Source organism: Notothenia coriiceps, unplaced genomic scaffold (assembly GCF_000735185.1).
Source record: "Notothenia coriiceps isolate Sejong01 unplaced genomic scaffold, NC01 NC01_scaffold00027811, whole genome shotgun sequence".
In the NCBI taxonomy this organism is placed as follows: Eukaryota; Metazoa; Chordata; class Actinopteri; order Perciformes; family Nototheniidae; genus Notothenia; species Notothenia coriiceps.
In genome coordinates this window covers 106,483-114,315 of record NW_011360512.1, presented here as the reverse complement: position 1 = coordinate 114,315, position 7,833 = coordinate 106,483, and positions in this window count along the sequence as shown.

Below are 7,833 nucleotides of genomic sequence, written 5' to 3'. Positions count from 1 at the left end.
ATTTTGGGGCGGTGAGGAGAAGCGGTGTTGAAAATAACTGACAGCTTGCTAAAATTAAGCTGTTCCCTTTCTGAGCTGAATGTGGTGATGGATGAACTGCAGGTGCTTTTAGCACTGAACAGAACAGGTTGTTATGACAACACCAAAGCTTCTCAGGTTATTAAGAAACACATTCATTAGAAATCTAAAAACAAAAGACAGCGTTTCAAAATCAAATGGTAGTCATCAGTTATGCGCAGCTGGAATATGGCATTTTAACAAGCCTCGCATCAGACTAATTAAGGGAAAAGTCGTTAGAGAATATAAAAAATAAACGCCAGCCTCTGTGTGCTACCCTGTGAGTTCATGTTTGTCTCTGTCAATCTTTATCAACTTTTGTGGTGTGTCCACATTTAGTTCACTGTAAGTAAACACAGATGGTGAAGGGAGTGACTGGCTATCAGCCACACTGTCCTTCAGGAAAATGAAATCGGAAAGAGGAAGATGGAAAAGTAAAAGGGGGGGGGTGATGGAGATGTGTTTGTGGATAGATGTCTGTCTAGTTTCTAGCCAGGGAACCTTAAGGTGGCACACACCTGAGGAAGAGAGGGGAAGATCAATGTGGGGTTGGTGAAGATTGCTTACAGCTAAGGCTGAATTATAAATCAGAATGATATCAAAATTGCAGGATGTACAATATTTGCTAAAGGTGAAATGTGTGCCAAAATAATCATTTACTATAGTTCTATATACACAGGTTTTTACATTATGAATGTGTGTGTGTGTGTGTGTGTGTGTGTGTGTGTGTGTGTGTGTGTGTGTGTGTGTGTGTGTGTGTGTGTGTGTGTGTGTGTTATCTGTGGGTCAACATAACAGGATTGTTTTGGATAAAGCATCTCAAGATATTCCCCCATAGATAAGACAATGGCTGTCCACAATGCTTACTCACAATCCAATTTACTTCTTCTGGCTCAAACCATACACAAATCCTCCATGTCTAAGCCCTAGCAGAGTGTGTGTGTGTGTGTGTGTGTGTGTGTGTGTGTGTGTGTGTGTGTGTGTGTGTGTGTGTAGTGTGTAGTGTAGTGTGTGTGTGTGTGTGTGTGTGTGTGTGTGTGTGTGTGTGTGTGTGTGTGTGTGTGTGTGTGTGTGTGTGTGTGTGTGTGTGTGTGTGTGTGTGGTGGGTTTGGGGAACTAATGCTTCCCAGGATTGAACATAATTTGCTCTAATGGATGTTTGCTGTTCAGCCACTACTTAGTGATAATCAGATAAATCTTAGCGGGCTGTAGTGCAGGCTCGCTCGGCGGACGGACGGACCTTCGTGCAGAGCCTCTCAGTAAAGATTCTCCCTTTAGAGATGATTTATATGGCTTGGCAGGTGTTCCAGTCTTCTCTTCCTCAGCACTCATTCTGGCCCACTAGTGTGCCAATTTCCACTCAGGGAATCTGCTTTGAATTGTATCCCAGGAGGAGAACATGATTGTATTTTCCCCTCGGTCAGAGATTTCTTGTAGCCTTTTATAACCTCACATTTATTTTATGATTGTGAGTGAACATGCCATCTTCCTAGAAACACATTATTGTCCCAGCTTTTAAGACTGCATATGGTATGTGCTCAAACTAAAGGCATGGTAGCATCCACCCTTTCTTTACCCTACAGCCAACTGCAGGGAACAATCAGAGGGAATTCAGAGTGTAGCTGCCTTCTGCATCTCTCCCCAAGTCCTCATAATTCTGAGCGGAGAGGCGGCTTTTCGCTGGCCCTGCAGTTTCTGCCGTTTACGGACTGGGATTCTTTTCTCCCGTGCTCTCATCAGCTTCAGAGTACATGTCATGCTGAACACCAAGGCTTGTTACTTAGTCCCTGTGAGAAGGAGACTCATGGTAATGCCCATTGATTTTGTATGCGGGCAGAAACTTCCACAAAGTCGCATAGAGGGAAAGATCTTAAAATCCCCATTGATCCCAACAAGCGAGTGCTATCCAGTTGTTTTTTTTTATTATGGAGGTGATGTCGGCCTTTGTTGATCTTTTGGAGCCTCTGTAAGAACAGAAGTGTCAAGGCGGATGCCGTCTTATACTTTTTCCCACATTATGTAGTTTGAATCTGGCTGTTGGTTCTTTGAAGTTCCCCCCTATCTACTCCTCCCTCTCGAAACCTCTGGAGCTTGAGGGATAGAGACAACTGGCTTTCTGGAGGAATTTCCTGCTGGATTTGATCGGGACTGTGCTCCTCTGTTCATGAGTATTAGTGCTTCCCCTTCAACATCATGAATGCTCTCTGGGACACTTGGGTGTCATAATTGTGGTAATAACAAATTCTCACATTCCCAGTGAATATCTTTACATGCCTGGTGACGATGTTCAGTTTGTCATAGCTGTCACATGTTCAGACTTTTTTGGAACAGGTGGTTATGTTTAAGAACTGTTGAAGACAAAACATGGGTTTCAAAGTGGGGATAAATACTGAGGAAAGCTCAGATGCCGTCAGTATGCAGTGTCAACATTTCCAAGCGTATTGTTCTAAGCATCCCAAAGCTTTTGCATGTTGACATCTAATCAGTGCTGACCCAAGAATACCCTTGATGTTTGTGCATGTTTGCATAATTCATAATGGGTACTCTGTGCAAAGCCTGTCATGAATCGTGCACCCTTAGAAGGATTGCTTCAGACTTGTGCTATTGAAAGGAGTTAATCCGCTGTGGATGGATATGTAAATAAGACCAAGTGTGTTTCTCCTGATTGTTGAGGATAAACCGATGTGTGCGCTTTGTTTGTTGTGTGGGAGGGAGGGGAGAGAGGGGAGAGACTAACCATAGGCAGAAAGACCTGTCCCATTTTCAAGTATATAATCTCCTTAGTGAACATACATTGCATACATGAAAGCAGCAGTATAATTCCTCATATAAACCACTGTAAATGCACAGCACTGCCTCGCTGCATGCAGACTGAGTGACAGGGAATGCATATTGGTTGGCATGTCATAATATTTGTGATTTGTGAGGGGCTTTGATTCTGCGAAAGAGACCCACAGTCCTAAGTCCGGTATCTTCAGTATTTGGCTCGATTAAGGAATTGTATTAAATTAAGAAAATTCATGTGTGAAATATGATTGAAACATTGAAGACATTAGTTTTCATGATCACACTTACTAAAATAATCAGTTTGATTACTTCTGAGCTGTTGTGAGAATACATTATTTTGACGTTAAGCTGTGAAACTGTAGCGAGGTCTATTTTCTGATTATTCCGGGTGAATGCAATGCAATTGAAAGGCGTTTGATTCCTTTGACATTTAGTCTATTGATAACAGAGAGCTGCCACTTTGGCACTTGTTACTGAAAGCCACTGATGAATGCACGTGTTTCAAGCACAACACTTACTTTGACAAGGATAGCGTAAATGCAGAATACGGCTTAGTTAAAATGAAAGATACGCAGTAGTACTAATAAGGGTTCAAGTTGTTTTCTAACATATTCGAGGAGTGCTCTGGACTCCAGGGAGCCTGTTAGGATGATAGTAAGAGATCCCAGAAGCCTAGAAATAATTCTGCAGCTTTGCATCAGGCCTTTACAGTGATGTCAGGCTTTAAACACAGTGCGCTATGGAGCACAATGCCCAGGGGAACACGACTGCATATGTCACACCAGTCAATTAAGGCAAGTGGAGGGAAAAAAGGAAATATTTGCAGCAGGTTCAGAAATAGCTCTAAGAGTAATGTGGAGCAGAGAAGAGCACTGAGACGAAGAAGTGAGATTCATACTGTGACAATGATGTAATGCATCCTAAATGTGGACCAAGCAATAGGGATTTTATAAAATGACTGAACACTGACTCTTTCCAGGAGAGGTTACAGTGTTTTGTTGTTCAGTCATCTGTTAGAAATAACATCCCTCCCTAGTGCTGGATGAACCTGTTGTGGGTAGGGATTGCAATAAGACTCATTTCCTATCACTGTACTACTGTGATGTTAATGTGTGTGTGTGTGTGTGTGTGTGTGTGTGTGTGTGTGTGTGTGTGTGTGTGCACTAATCCCCCTCCTTAAAGGGTTTTCAATCATATTCTGATCAGAGCTTTTATAGTTTGTTGTTTTATTTTGAAGTTTAGTTCCTGTTTAAGTCCCTGATCCCCAACCTGTCATTAGTCATACATTATTTTGTGTGTTTTTCTTTTCCAGCACTGTATGTTTTGCGTACACACACAGAGTAGTAAGAGCGCAGCAGGGCTTTGCAGAGCCATAAGCCATGTTCTGATCCCTGACATATACAGACAGGGACTCCCAGCCATCTGGCCAGATGAGACAGCTGGATAGGCACGGTCTCTCTTTGACTCTCGATCGTGACTCAACATGACTACACACACACACACACGCACACGCACACGCACCCACACACACACACTTTACACAGGCTCTGAGGGTTCCTGTCATCTATTCTCGAGGGTTGCTGGAGAGCTCTGGTGGTCACAGATAGTGACCTCGCCCACAGATACCAAGCTTCCCTCAAAGCCGTACATTTGGTTTCAAATTCAAGGCCTCAGTTTCTGCCTGCAGGTTTTATTACGGGCGGGAGGTCAGACAGCCAAGAGAGAGTGAAGAATATAATTGGGGGGAAAAGGAATGAGTGAGATTAAGCTGAATGAGATAATTGGCAGATAGAGAACAGAATGCACTGACTGACTTTTTTGAAGAGAAAGTCAGGCTACAGGGGCTTTCTTTGTCATATATACATTAACTTTGTACCACTTCATATTCATAACCAAGTGAGGATTTACTACTTTATGTGTATGTAGGATTGCCTCCATGTAACATCTACTTGTGGCAGACAGGCAGTAGGGCCCACTTTTCATCAGAAACAACAACGCGTTTTACATTTTTAAATGCCAAAAATGTCTTGACAACAAATCAAAACAAAAAACCAACAAAACTGCTCTAACAGACTGGCATTGCCACACTGCTGTTTAATACTATTTGGGCTACTGCGTATATATGTACTTGTTAAACATTTTTTTACCAGAAACACCAACCAGACTATGCTTAATCTCACACTTTGTTTGAATGAGTTTAGGGATTTTGGTGGAGCAGAGGTGTACGGCAATATGAGCAGAAACCCTACCAACAGCAACATTCAGTATCTTTCTGTTGTTTCTTATAATTCTTAGATGTTCTGTTCTGCGGATGCAATCCAAACTTTTATAATTAAAGCATTCATATTAAGTTGATGAATGTAAATGCTTTATTTTTATTTTTTTCTCTCTTTGTATACATGTACTGTATGTATGTATGTATGTACGTGTATGTATGTGCATGTGTACATGTGTGTGGGTATGTACACACTTGTATGTGTATATGTGGGTACATATGTGAGTATATGGGTACATGTATTACTATTACTATTCTTTATTTCCTTATCTATTAATTTTCTTTTAATATTATCTTCTACATTACTTTACTTTTACCTATACATGTATCTATTTATTTAGTTAGTTATTTAATTTACTAGCTAGGACCGGGAGGGGGGGAAAGGAAAAAAATATATATATATTGACTGTATAAATGTAAACTCATTGTGCCTGACTCAATAAAAAAAAAAATATTAGTAAACACTTTACCTCTTGCCATACGTTGATTTGAGGGGTTTTCTTTGGGTACACAAAGGAAACTAGCTCCTTTGTTAAAGCTCAATGTTGTTATCTCTTCATACTGTTTAATACTCCTATATACATCTACTGCAACCAAACACGCGTTACAGGTCTCTGGTTATATCATGCAGTTCTATGAAAAAGAAATCCAACATGTATGGAAATGGTGCATTTCCTTTAGCATGGTCTTACATGTTTACATTTTACACTGTAACTTGATTGCCTCACATCTTGTATGCACATCATTAAAGAAGCTCCATGACTCTCAAGGGCATCCTGCTCTGATAGAAGATCAATCAATAGACATTCGCACCTCTATACTTACATGCTGAATACTCGGTGCAGCGGAGAGCTGATAATCTTCCTCAGACTTCATATCAATTCCACGCTCTCCCCCAGCTCTTGAGTATTTAATAACTTTTAAATTGAAGCACCGACTTAGGCCATCATTCGTCTTATTCAAGCCCAGGCTTTTTTCCCAGCATTAATATAATGATTTGGCCTATACTACTTCCCACACATGCAGATCCCTCGCCTCTCCCTCCCTGGCAGAGCCTCACCCTGTGTGTTGAAAATAGCTGAGGCTAGAACACAACTTGTGTAACATTGATTTGAAATTCAATCTAGACAGCTTCCTCGGCGCTCTGGGACGCTTCTTAGATGCCTCTCTGATACCGAGGCTGGAGGAAGAATCTAGGAAAGTAAGGGGATCAGCAGACAGAGACATGAATACACAAACAAGTATATATATACACTCACAGTACGTTTGTGTATGCAGGTGTAAACATAAGCACATACACACTCAGCCTCTGCTTGTGCTCTCTCTGATACTTGCTGACAGATAAGCACCCTGTGACTCAAATCACCAGGGCGAAGAGGTTTTTTATCTCACAATCTGTTATCCGCTCCCCCATCCTTCCACCTGTCCGTCACCTTGAGAGGTGTATGTGTCAGTAATCTACAAGGTGCCATTTACCCACGAGTGTCCTGAGTTTATTACACTGTTCACTTACTGTTATCCAAAACCCTCATAGACATAAAGGACTATCAGCAGTCTATCACACAGGATGAAAGGCAGTCATGAATGGGCCTTTCTTGGTGTAAAGATGGAGGGGAAAGGATGTGTACTTTAAAATGTGTTGGGGTTGAGTGGAACACAAAAAGGAATAATAGGGACATTGACGTGAATACAATAAAGAAATGAGTGAATGAATAAAAGGTGAGGAGAGAAGCGACTGAATAATTGGTGTTAAGGATGGCCAGGCTGGAGAGAGGGAATTTAATGTGTCTGCACTGTGACCGAAATGAATAGGTCAATTAAAACAGGTTGGAAGAAAACCTATTTTTCCGCCTCCTATGTTGGAAATGTGTTTTCTTTCAAACATGACATACATGAAGATATGTTCTTATTATTCTATGAATCCATGTATGTGTGACCATAAAGAGGCTTTCATCCTCCGATGCTATTCTACACCTATCACTGCAATCCCTCATATTGTTTAAAGGGTTCGGTAACTGTTCCATCAGGCCAGACAAGTTATTGAAGTTAAGATAACTCTTTATCATGACAGATAAATGGTGATCATATCATCTTGACAGTAAGGGTTTGGCACTTATATATTTCCCCCATATTTCCCCCAATGGAGTTAAGGCAAGGCAAGTGTATTTAAAAAGAGACAGCAGCAAGACAACTCACAACTAAATACATCTGAGTTACATCAAAAGGTTTGATATTACTTCTGTTAAAAAAACAACTGCATTGAAGAGTTACGGTAAGAAGAAAATGCCAAAGGCAGTTCCTTCTCAATGTCCTTTAAATACAATTAGCACAAACACCTGAGCAACATTATCAGTCAAATGGTGTCACATTTGATTCCATAGAGTATGATGATTGTTAGTCCAGTTCTGGTCTCCTTTGTTCTACATTTAGGATATTTTATGTTGTGTATGCACATACAGTACATACATATACTGTAAGTGTTACAGTTTATTTTACTCAGATCTCACAGGAAAGTACTCTCCATGTTTTCTCAGCCACCCACCCACACACACATGCACGCACACGCGCACACACACACACACACACACACACACACACACACACACACACACACACACACACACACACACACACACACACACACACACACACACACACACACACAACATTTATCTCACACACAAGTGGGGTGAGGGTGATATAAATAAACTGTG